At 43.3% G+C, this 13,129-nt stretch overlaps 1 protein-coding gene across 3 annotated transcripts in view; it reads right to left on the minus strand.

Moving 5' to 3' along the window:
* The window catches only part of PLA2G7 (phospholipase A2 group VII), a 357,931-nt gene that overhangs the window by 95,977 nt on the left and 248,825 nt on the right, over positions 1-13,129 (minus strand). The gene's annotated exons all lie outside the window — the stretch shown is intronic.

Below are 13,129 nucleotides of genomic sequence, written 5' to 3' on the forward strand. Positions count from 1 at the left end.
ATCAGGACATTAAGATAAGCGATGGCAACCTGCAAGTGCAAGTAAGGTATGTATCAATATCGTGAATTGCTTATGTTTAATGTGTGGTCCCTAATGGAATAGCCAAAACTCACCTAGCCGGTGGTATAGGATGGCCTGGCAATCAGTTGTTTGCGTTTCAAAAGACAGAGCGCCTCATCAAATGTGGTCTCTGTAAGTGAAAGGGGACTTCATTGGTTCAAAGAGAAAGCGCCTCTCCGATATCGCAGTGCATCAGGGCGGGGGATATAGCATGCACCGGTGATTGAACCCCATAGTGATTAGGTTAGCGTGTGGAATCATAGTCTCTATAAACGAGGGCGGGGCGTGTGTCGTCCCTGTTACACAAAAGTGAGAATGAATCTCTTACGAAAGGGGGGAGGTGATAGTCAATGAACTAAATAGCCCCTGTTATGAAGGTGGGCTCGACAATCACGGGAGAAGGGGAACCGACCACGGTGCTTCAAAATGCGCCTCTAAAGCGTACATGTTATTTTTACTCCTAATGTGAAAGGTTTGAAGAGCCAGGCACGGCAAACATGCTTAAAAGGGGGGAAAAAAGGGAAAGGGGGGCGGCTCACCTCCACGGGCGTACCGCGTCCGATAAGTGGGATACGTCGGAAATTCAAACAGAGTTCTGTAATAAAAACATTCGTTGAGGGCACAATCATGAACGGGTGATCAATCCATGAAAAGCAGAATAAGGGGATTCGGTGCTTACTTGAAATGGAAGTCGAGCGATCATGACTCACGCTGCAGCACCTCCTCTCTTAGTCGGAGGAAGCCGCAACTGACAGAACGACTGCTAAATGAAAGGAATTCGGGGCAGTCCTGTCTGACGTAGACAGTGTTACGAGTCAAGCGAGCTGCCTAGCAACCAAGGGCGTTTCGGAGCGCCGAAGCAGCTGAGACCAGCACGAGATGGATCGCGCGAAGGGCTGACGTCAGTAGCTGTGTCAAAATACGTGATTAGCTCATTAAGGAGCAGTTGAAATGAACAGTGGTGCGTAACCGCACTTGCACTGAGAGAATGATTAGAAATTATAATCACTTCTAGGACCAGAAACCATAAAGTCCGTTTTGGTGCGTAAACATAACTCCACTGAGAGAATGATTGTGTTTAGAAATTGTAATCGCTTCTAGGACCAGAAGCCGTTTGGTAACATCAGTAGTATCAAAGGAGTGTGTAATTGCATATATGGCTGGTAAGATCATAGTTAACAAACACAGGTATGCCATAAATGAACTTTGTGAGGATAAAAAACATTGGATTATTTAGAACATACACCGCATAAGTGAAAATCATGTAGAGACAATTACAAGGGAAAGCATGCGTCATTGTTTTCGACACGAATGTACAATAAAAAATAAAAAAATGTACAATAAAAACAGCAAATTAGAATGGCAACCTCAAAGGCATTAGATGAAAAGAGCTCGATGCCCGTCCCAAATTCACATGTGAAGGTGTCCGTTTAACACAGAAATACTCAGTAGAAAATATGATTGAGCCGGGCTCATGATGACAAATCATATATACAGATTACAAATTACAGAAGGGGAGTATCACAGTTGACCCATCTCTCTAGATGTTTCCTCGAGACTATTGAGCCCTTGCTGGACAGTGTTAAGAGAATGAATCCATCTGCATTCTTTTCTCTTAAGGTTCAAGACCATTGACCCCCCTCTAGGCGCCAGGTTTGCCTTCTCTAGTACCCACCATTTCATATCTTCGGGCTGGTGGTTTAGTGCCAGAAAGTGATCTAACATGGGGGCCCCCTGAACCTTGCACCTAATGCGATTCACTGATTCACTGTTTACTTCGTTGGTAACCTTGCGTTACAAGTGATATGGGTGTTTTCATATAAATGCTGAAATTTATATAAAGAACGACATCACACCCTCCAAATCTAGCGTTAACGTGATTTGTACTTTTAGTTTGTGTGGTCATTTCTTGATTCATTTACATAACAAAGCAATTGTTTTACTTAAACCCGACAGAACCATTGTTTTCTTGTAATAATCCTACCCAGGTTCTGAGGGACACAGGGTCACCCCATTGCTTATACATTATATTTCGTGCAGGTGCTGACCTGCGAGGGTATTGTTCTCTCATTTGTTTGTCTTTTAAAAATTTGTTGAAATTTCCTCAATATTAGTATTTGTCCTTGTGAAATATCTCTCAGTGTATTATGTCTGAAAGAGAGACACTGACTTATACTGAAGAGTATATAGCTAACCTGATAAAAGAGCAGGGGAGCTCTGGCTTCCTCCTAGGCCCAGACAGATTATCAGTGGATGTGGGTCTCAATGAGAAATTGGCCAAACTAGAGCGCTTGGAGAAGAAATTAGTGCGCTCCAGATTACATGGCCACGTCCTGACCAAGTACCTTGAATCAAACATAATTCCCAAGGGGTTACAGGTTCGGAATGAGCCAGCAATATTCATAGATGTACCCAAATTTAGGGAGGGGTTCAGCTTTGTGGCAAATAATTGCTCCAGGCACTGGATGGTGCTTGGAATAGAAACTGCCATTGAATACGTGAAAAAACTCACACAGGAGATTTCGGACCTCAAGAGAGAAATCCTGGGGGATAGTGCATTAACAAATGCCAAGGAGGCCCTGGAAAGGGCTGAGAAAACTCTAGTCGAGTTCAATACAACAACGCTGAATAAAAAACTGGATAAGTTGTCTAAGGACATCAGAAACTACGACAAGAAGTCTACATACCCATACCTGGCGGAGGATTACTATCAACAGGATAGTCAGGGTTTCTTTTCCAATAAAAGCAGACAGGGCCCCAGAAGATATAAGACCTTTTCTGACTCTACGGTTGGGAGTGGTTCAGATCCAGATCTGGATAGACCCTCTACCAGTAACCAGGATAACCAACTGTCCCTTTTTTTAGGGGAGGGCCATCGGCAATCAAACAGGGGTGGAGGTCAGGACCTGTTCTGGGGACGCCCAAGAGGATGGAACAACCGCAGAGGAGGGAACAGTCGACGTACCAATTCACGAGTCCGTTTCTTCCAACCAGAAGTCCACGGGGAGATCTCGACCCGCAGACAAACGTACCGCTGGTAAATGTCCACTCTGTTGATGTAATCTCTATTGGTCCACCGCCACTTCCGAATATGCCATTACCCCTACAGCAAGGCATAGGAATTCCAGCATCTGATGACAATCCCCCAGCCATAATCACAAGTGAGACTATATTGGAGCATCATGTGGAGACACCGATGGCAACCTTACATTTGGAGCAGACTACTACCGGCGATCTTGGCAATGATTCTTCCCATCCCGTAGGAATCCATCAAGCTAACACCAGCCTTGGATTAAGCCAAGCAATTCCTGATCCCTTGCCCTCTGACACTTTGGATCCTATAATCAATCTTTCAGACTATATATTAACTAATGAAGAAAGGAAGGTCCTAGCGAAAGGATTATCATTTGTACCCACATCTATCCCTGATTCCTTTAATGTAAAGGTTGAATTGCAACGCTTCTTCAGGAAAATCCGGTTGAAATATCATTTTTCTAAAAACATCTACACCCCGGTTGCCACAGCCACACCTTTTAGACCTGCCTCAACATTTACACCAAGTACATATATGATGAGTGAAAAAATACTCGCCTATGAAAAGATTGTGCTTGAGGAAATCATGGACCTACTTGAGAAAAAGGAATATATAAAATATAACATCAGTAAGCCAGAAAAACTGGCCCTTTCTACCCTGGGAACTAATGAGGCGATTGTGATTAAAGCTGCAGATAAGGGTGGAGCTGTCGTCCTGCAGAACACGCAAGACTATGTTGCAGAGATCGAACTACAATTGGGATGTAGAGACAGTTACTGTCCGATTCCGAGAGACCCCACACCTGAAATAAAATCATTGATTGAAAACATTACTATGGATGGAGTGACACGAGGCTTCTTGAGTCAGTCTGAGTCTGACTTTCTGAACAAACGTGAGGCTAGGATTCCAACTATATACACCCTCCCGAAGATCCATAAGCGCCTGGAAAAGCCGCCAGGAAGACCAATTGTCTCAGGATGTGGGTCGATACTGGAACCCCGCAACCAATTCATAGATCATTTCCTACAACCATGGATACCACTGACCAAATCGTATGTCCGTGATACGATGCATATCATCCAATTGTTGGAGGGTCAACCATTCGACACTCAAACCCAGCTACTGGTCACGCTTGATGTATCCTCGCTTTACACCTCCATTCCCCAGACAAGGGCTCTTGAAGTGATCAAAGAAATTCTTGACAAAAGACCGAGACCACACTGGATACCGACTGATTTTTTGCTGGGCCTTCTGGGAATTGCTATGCAGCATAATTTCTTTATTTTCATGAAGCAATTCTATTACCAATGTAAAGGCGTGGCGATGGGGGCTACCTATGCGCCGAGCTTGGCCAATATTTTCATGGATGCGTACGAAGAGGAACACCTCTACAATCATCAAAATCCGTTCCTTGACCACATTACTGTTTGGAAACGTTATATAGACGATGTTATAATGATCTGGTCTGGTACCAGGAATGAACTCAATCTGTTCCACAGCTGGCTGAATGCGAGATCGAATGATATCCAGTTCACTATGACGGAGGATAATAGTACCATCGATTTCCTGGATCTCACCTTTGTGGTGGATGATGGACAACTAGTCTGTGACCTCTTTCGTAAACCAACGGAACGGAACACCCTCCTTAAGTATGACTCTCACCATCCACGCAGCTTAAGAGACAATCTTCCGTTTGGTCAATACCTTAGACTAAGGAGGAATTGTACCCGCAGAGCTGATTTCTTTGAAGAAACAGAGATCCTCACCAACCGATTAAGAGAACGTGGTTATCCATTGGGTCTATTGAAACGAGCACGCAAACGCGCCTGGTATTGCCCGAGAGAGGAACTCTTGCAGGTCAAGGAAAACAGACCAAAGAAAGAGAATCTTGTATGTGTTACATCCTTCAACACGAAGAGCAATGGCATGAAGAAAATCATCAAGAAATACTGGAATTTGGTGGCCAGCGAGCTTCCGAATATTGAAGAACCAATCTTCGCGTTTAAGCGGGGCAAGAATGTGAAAGACAGTGTTGTCAAGGCATACCTTGAACCACCCAAACCACGTGGCCTCAGGGAACAGTTGGGCCTACCTCCCCTCGTGGGCCATTACAAGTGTGGCCAATGTAAAGCCTGTCCTTTGACAATAGAGGGTTCTTCCTTCTCCCATAACAACAGAACATATAACTCATCTACCTTTACGAACTGCAACAGCTCCAATCTCATTTATGCGATAAAATGTCCTTGTGAATCCATATATGTGGGACAAACAACACAAAAAGTCAAAGCGAGGATATTACAACACATGAGTCGCATTAGGTGCAAGGTTCAGGGGGCCCCCATGGTAGATCACTTTCTGGCACTAAACCACCAGCCCGAAGATATGAAATGGTGGGTACTAGAGAAGGCAAACCTGGCGCCTAGAGGGGGGTCAATGGTCTTGAACCTTAAGAGAAAAGAATGCAGATGGATTCATTCTCTTAACACTGTCCAGCATAGGCTCAATAGTCTCGAGGAAACATCTAGAGAGATGGGTCAACTGTGATACTCCCCTTCTGTAATTTGTAATCTGTATATATGATTTGTCATCATAAGCCCGGCTCAATCATATTTTCTACTGAGTATTTCTGTGTTAAACGGACACCTTCACATGTGAATTTGGGACGGGCATCGAGCTCTTTTCATCTAATGCCTTTGAGGTTGCCATTCTAATTTGCTGTTTTTATTGTACATTTTTTTATTTTTTATTGTACATTCGTGTCGAAAACAATGACGCATGCTTTCCCTTGTAATTGTCTCTACATGATTTTCACTTATGCGGTGTATGTTCTAAATAATCCAATGTTTTTTATCCTCACAAAGTTCATTTATGGCATACCTGTGTTTGTTAACTATGATCTTACCAGCCATATATGCAATTACACACTCCTTTGATACTACTGATGTTACCAAACGGCTTCTGGTCCTAGAAGCGATTACAATTTCTAAACACAATCATTCTCTCAGTGGAGTTATGTTTACGCACCAAAACGGACTTTATGGTTTCTGGTCCTAGAAGTGATTATAATTTCTAATCATTCTCTCAGTGCAAGTGCGGTTACGCACCACTGTTCATTTCAACTGCTCCTTAATGAGCTAATCACGTATTTTGACACAGCTACTGACGTCAGCCCTTCGCGCGATCCATCTCGTGCTGGTCTCAGCTGCTTCGGCGCTCCGAAACGCCCTTGGTTGCTAGGCAGCTCGCTTGACTCGTAACACTGTCTACGTCAGACAGGACTGCCCCGAATTCCTTTCATTTAGCAGTCGTTCTGTCAGTTGCGGCTTCCTCCGACTAAGAGAGGAGGTGCTGCAGCGTGAGTCATGATCGCTCGACTTCCATTTCAAGTAAGCACCGAATCCCCTTATTCTGCTTTTCATGGATTGATCACCCGTTCATGATTGTGCCCTCAACGAATGTTTTTATTACAGAACTCTGTTTGAATTTCCGACGTATCCCACTTATCGGACGCGGTACGCCCGTGGAGGTGAGCCGCCCCCCTTTCCCTTTTTTCCCCCCTTTTAAGCATGTTTGCCGTGCCTGGCTCTTCAAACCTTTCACATTAGGAGTAAAAATAACATGTACGCTTTAGAGGCGCATTTTGAAGCACCGTGGTCGGTTCCCCTTCTCCCGTGATTGTCGAGCCCACCTTCATAACAGGGGCTATTTAGTTCATTGACTATCACCTCCCCCCTTTCGTAAGAGATTCATTCTCACTTTTGTGTAACAGGGACGACACACGCCCCGCCCTCGTTTATAGAGACTATGATTCCACACGCTAACCTAATCACTATGGGGTTCAATCAACAGTGCATGCTATATCCCCCGCCCTGATGCACTGCGATATCGGAGAGGCGCTTTCTCTTTGAACCAATGAAGTCCCCTTTCACTTACAGAGACCACATTTGATGAGGCGCTCTGTCTTTTGAAACGCAAACAACTGATTGCCAGGCCATCCTATACCACCGGCTAGGTGAGTTTTGGCTATTCCATTAGGGACCACACATTAAACATAAGCAATTCACGATATTGATACATACCTTACTTGCACTTGCAGGTTGCCATCGCTTATCTTAATGTCCTGATGAAGACCCTGCATGACGATTTAATTTCGCATATATTGGGTTGAAACGTCGACGATAACTGCTAGGACCAGTTCAAGACCTGTTTTCCGAATGTATTTTGATTCACTCATGAAACAGCGCCATTGTGTTTTTCCTTGATACTGGCCCTCCTCTTGTATATGATGTACATAGAATGTTTCCTCTGTATTTGATCACTGTACATATCTTGCACAAATTTGTCACTTTGGTCACCTTGTCACTGATTCACTGTTTACTTCGTTGGTAACCTTGCGTTACAAGTGATATGGGTGTTTTCATATAAATGCTGAAATTTATATAAAGAACGACATCACACCCTCCAAATCTAGCGTTAACGTGATTTGTACTTTTAGTTTGTGTGGTCATTTCTTGATTCATTTACATAACAAAGCAATTGTTTTACTTAAACCCGACAGAACCATTGTTTTCTTGTAATAATCCTACCCAGGTTCTGAGGGACACAGGGTCACCCCATTGCTTATACATTATTGGTTTGTTTTTTGGCCCGCTTGGTCTTTGGTTTTTCACATACTTCCAAGACAGGAGTTTGTGAAAAAAATAAAAAAATAAATGACCTTGATGCACAGGGAACTTTTTCCTTTTGCATGGAAGACACGGTTTGTTTTCCCTGTTCGTCTTCTGTTCCCAGACTTTACATGGTAGTGAACCCAATGCTATTGACCCACCCTAAATATGGCGGGGTGATCATTTATGTGACCGATCATAGCTGTAGCAGATGGTGCGCCAGGGGAAGGTTTTCGATGGCAGAGGCAAATGAGGCACTGCCTTTGAAAACTCTGCTGTTCCCCAATACTAAATGAGGTACAGGGAACTGGAAGGAAAGTAGTGCCACCAATAGATAGGGGTGTTACTACTCTTCTAAATTTAAATAAGGGCCTTACCATCATTCTGCCCTAAAGACATTGCCAATCCAGTTCCATCTTACTGCTTTTCTGATTGCCTTCCTCTATCGACTCCTTTTCAAAGTTACTCTGTACTCTCTTCCTGCCGTAAACCTGGTTTCTGCTTGTTCACCTCTTTTACATGTCCTTTAGGCCATCTTGATCTAGCCCTTTCATCTTAAGACCATGATTTGCTTTCTTGAATCTTAATCCTCACTAACTGGTTGTTCCCACTGCCTCTCGGATGTCTTGCTTACCTGTATTAAGAGCTCACTTCTGAGGTCATCCATCATGCTCTGGCATTCCAGGAGTCTGCCCTTTTATTTATTTGACATTTTCTAGAGCACCACTCTACCAAGTTTTCTGAGTACTGTACAATACAAAAATCTTGGAATCGCAAGGTAACCGCTCCAGCAAAACATGAATCAAACATTTGTCTACAAATGAATACAACAGGATATCAGTTGCACATTCCTCCTAGAACTCAGTAGGTAAACAGCCAGTGTGAAAAGAGAAAGAAGGGAAGTTTAAGAGTAAGGAGGGAGAATGGGGCATGTAAAGTACAGTAGTTGGAGACTCTGTAGTAGTTGAAGGGAGAGGAGATGGGTTGGAGGATAAGTGAAGAGAAAAGGTTTTAAAAACAAGGTGAGTGAGACATTGTGATTAGTTGAGTCTCCATGCTAGGACGTAAAGCTACTTATAACCATAAAGATACACTCAGCTGAGGAAGAGAGGTAGTTTAAAGGTTGATGAAAACAGGAGGAAAGACAAGGAGGGCATTCTAAATAGACTTTAAACAATTGAGTTTTTAGTCCTTTGAGAAATTGAAGAAGATCCTTTGCACATCTTACAACAACAGGAAGTGAGTTCTATATGGATGGTGTTTAGTGGTTTATTTGTAGAAGTGCTGGTGCCCAAAGCTCAGCTCAGAAGCCTGTGTCCTGCACCGGCGTGCTGAATACCAAGGCAGAGTATCGGGAATCCACCTCAGGCCTTTTTAACTGACTGCCAAACACTCCGTCCCCCTTTATTTCACTCTGGTGGGTTCCCGCTTTCTCCCTTTGAGATGGGTTTTTCCTTCTTTCTCTTCCTCCGACTTTCCTCTGTGGGCTTTTCCCTCTACTGCTCTCGGAAAATGTCCGATGAGGAGACATAAGTACTGGTCCCCAAGAATAAGTCCCACTGGGCCCCAACGGCAACCACCTGCTCAAACAAAGCACTGGGACGGCTCCAGAAAATAATGGTGTGCTTTAACAGATTTAAATCTTTGTGTCCAGTCTCAGCTTGCAAGTGATACTTATGATCTTGCTTCCTCTGGCAGCTTTTAGAGTGGTTTCGAAATATTTTGGGTGAAGATTGTGTGTGGCTTTAGGTGTGGTGCATACCAATTTGAAATTTATCATGGATTCGCGAGGAAGCCAGTGCCTTTATGACTTGACATATATAGCCAAACTATGTGGTTCTGCCCTTGCTCATTCCTCTCAGGCATGCATGTAATATTTTGTCTATCCTCCTCATTGACATTTTTAAGTAGGTGAAATTTTGCATCCTCTGCTCTGACCTCATGTGATGCATATGTGGCATCTTATTACTTGACTCTTGTAACTCTGTCTCCCACCTGTGCAGCCCCATAATGCCTAGTGACATTTTCCCCACTATATATAAGCATAAAAGAAAAATATCAACCCTACCACTAGGATAATAAGTGCACTAAGTGGCTAGCAGTCGTAGCAACTTAGCTGATGAGGAAATTGAGGTAAGTCATGTTTGTTTTGCCTCTATCCTTATCAGCTGTGCTTACTTTGAGCCGGAGGTTTCTGGTGCTAACCGGCAGTTAATTGTCAACACTGCCCATCTGACAGTGCCATATTGTGGCGCCGTTTTCAGGTCTTGCCTGCGCAGCACGCTTGCGCTGGATAGTAAAGACACCTTTAGTCATTGGCACAGCTTTGCGGGCAAAAACGTGCACGCGTTGCATTGCTTCCAATGGCAACGCCTGCACGTCTGGCGATTCCCTTGCGGGAGCGAGCGGCGCCATATGGTAGCAATTATCGCGCTCGCTCCCACAAGCGAAACGCTGCCTGCTCTTGGCCGCACTACCCCCCACCCCCTACTTGCACGCTTGTTTGCAGATTTTGATCATTTCTCTTCACATTTATGTATGTCATGTTTTCATTAAGCTGTTAGTTGACCAGTAATTCTGAAGGTTAGCACACTTTCTCCCTTTTGGTGACTTAATGGCTACATTCTGAAAGAAAGCAAATCAATCAATCAGAGTATTTGTAGAGCGCACTACTTACCCATGAGGGTCTCAAGGCGCTGATGGGTGGGGGAATGCTGCTACTGTTCAAAGATTTGGCTTAATTTAGCCACTTAGTGCACTTATTACCCTGGTTTTAGGGTTGATATTTTTCGTTTATGCTTATATATAGTGGGGGAAATGTCACTAGCCATTATGGGGCTGCACAGGTGGGAGACAGAGTTACAAGATTAAAGTAATAAGATGCCAGATATACATCACATGAGGTCAGAGCAGAGGGTGCAAAATTTCACCTACTTAAAAATGTCAATGAGGAGGATAGACAAAATATTACATGCATGCCTGTGAGGAATGAGCAAGGGCAGAACCACATAGTTTGGCTATATATGTCTAGTCATAAAAGACACTGGCTTCCTCGTGAAGCCATGATAAATTTAAAATCGGTATGCACCACACTTAAAGCCACACACAATCTTCAAATGGTGGCTTTTTGATGGCATGCATCTTAGTTATTGGCTTGAAAATTTGCAGCACCGTCTTCAGAAGGGCCCATACCCAACATAGGTATTTTGTCGAGGATCCTTGTAATTGACTTGTTTCCAGTCATTCTCATCGTCATCTGTGAAAGAAATATCCCAAACTTGCGGTTCCAAAACACGCACATTTAAAATATTAACTGTTTGGTGAGTGACTGTTACTCTTTTTTTTGTTTGTCTTTCATGATACAAAAAGTTTAGTACTTATTTTCTTTATTTTGTTAATCTCCACGGAGAACCTGCAACCACTTTGGTAAAACAGCATAGACCATAATAAAAAAAGGCCGAGACACAGGCACACGCCCTCTCACACCTCTACATCTAGACAGCATGATGGCATTCAAAACATAGGTTAATGCTGCGTACGTTTTACTTTATTCTGCACTGTTTCTTTAAAAATAAATGCATATTGATTTAATAATTTAATTCACATTTTTGCGAGGATTGCCCCTTTTTCACATGTGCTATCAAAGGTCCTTTATGCTTTGGAAGTCCGAGCTTGTCAAGTTTTTGATTGATTGACGCAACCTTTTCACAGTCACATGAGCCAAGTCGATATCTTCTAAAATAAATTGTCAGGCTACATATTAATGATTTTTGCAGCGAGGCACTTCAGAACATTGGTCCTTACACTTCCTAATTGCCAAGCGTCAGAAAGCAGAACGTTTTACATTGAGATCAGTCGCGTAACACAAACCCTTGCAGCCCCTGCTGTGCATGGGGCCCTCCACCCCGGCCCTTCCAGGGTCCCCCCAGACTTTCAGGAGGGACTCCACTAAGGCCAAGATCCATTAGTATCTGAGAGATATTGAAGACTCAAGGCCCCCGGGGGGGGGAGGGGGGCATCAGTTTACGTTACGACACTGATTGAGGTTGCATTTATATAGTGCTTACTACCCCTGATGTGGCGTTTAAGCGCTTTATAGGGAGTCAGACACTAACCGGGAACCCCAAGTTAGTGGTCAGTCCATTGGTTATTGGGGTTATTCTTGCATGCTAAAGGAAACCACTCTGTGCTTTTACTCTTGTTTCTTTGTGGCACACTAGTGATTTAGGTGTGCTCATTAGAGGGAAGCTATGTGAGAAGTAAATGTTTGCTGGAATTATTATTGTTATGATTTAAAACAGGCTTAAGATAGACATGCATGATATTCTGAACAAGCATTTGCAATGCAATAGGTCTCGCATTTATACGAGTTTGAGCTATTGGCATTGTAAATGACAATGCTTTTTATTTAAGTTTGTTTTTTTTAAAACATAAATAAAAGGCACTGCCATTTACAATGCTAATAGCTCAAACTCTCGCAAATGCGAGACCAATTGCATTGCAAATGCTTGTTTTACATTTCCTGCGATGTGTTCATACTGTTAAAACTCAATGACTATGCCAATTTAGTCAGTAGCTGTGGGCTGGTTTACAATATTACTTTTGCTTAAATGTAGTTTTTTTCGTTTTCTTAAGAGTTAATTTCATCAATGCTTATTCTTGTCCGGTTTATTTTAAACAAACGAAACAGTAATAAATGAAACAGGAGCATGATTTTTCACGTTTTGGTTACACGCTGATGTGGGTTTAGGGCGAACTTTATTTTTAAGGAGCTGTTATAACTAATGCATAGACTCTACCTCTGCATTTCTTTTGAGATTGTAGCCCGGATTTACAGACCCTTTTTATTTATACATCATTTATAAATTGCTATTTGCTGATGTTAACTGCTTGCAAATGTATTTCGCTTTATTTTAAACGAAGGGACGTTTCACTCGATACTTCCAGGAAAGGCAACACATAAATGAAATAAACAGTTTTTGCGTGTTACATATGATTTTACTCTAGGGCTCTGGTACACAGGTCACTTGGCCTTCATATACACAAAAATACCTCAAAACTGCAGAAACTCCTGTACGAAGCTTGGTCATTATACCACTCACGATGTTCACGGCGAAGTGGCAAAGGCACGATTGTACCGCAGATCTGCAGGTTCCCAGCTAATGGAGAAGGGGGCAGGGAGGGACATTGCGAGAACCACGGGGGGGGGGGAGGGGGGGGGGGGGGGAGAGAGGGGTAAAGGGAGAGTGGGTGAGAAGGGGATCGTGGGAATGAGAAAGGAAGAAGCGGGAGAAGAATAAAGGGAGAAATGAGAAACAAAGAGAGGAAAGGAGACTAGAGGAGGAGACGGGAGAAAAGAGAAGAGCCT

Source organism: Triturus cristatus, chromosome 6, assembly GCF_964204655.1.
Source record: "Triturus cristatus chromosome 6, aTriCri1.1, whole genome shotgun sequence".
NCBI lineage: Eukaryota > Metazoa > Chordata > Amphibia > Caudata > Salamandridae > Triturus > Triturus cristatus.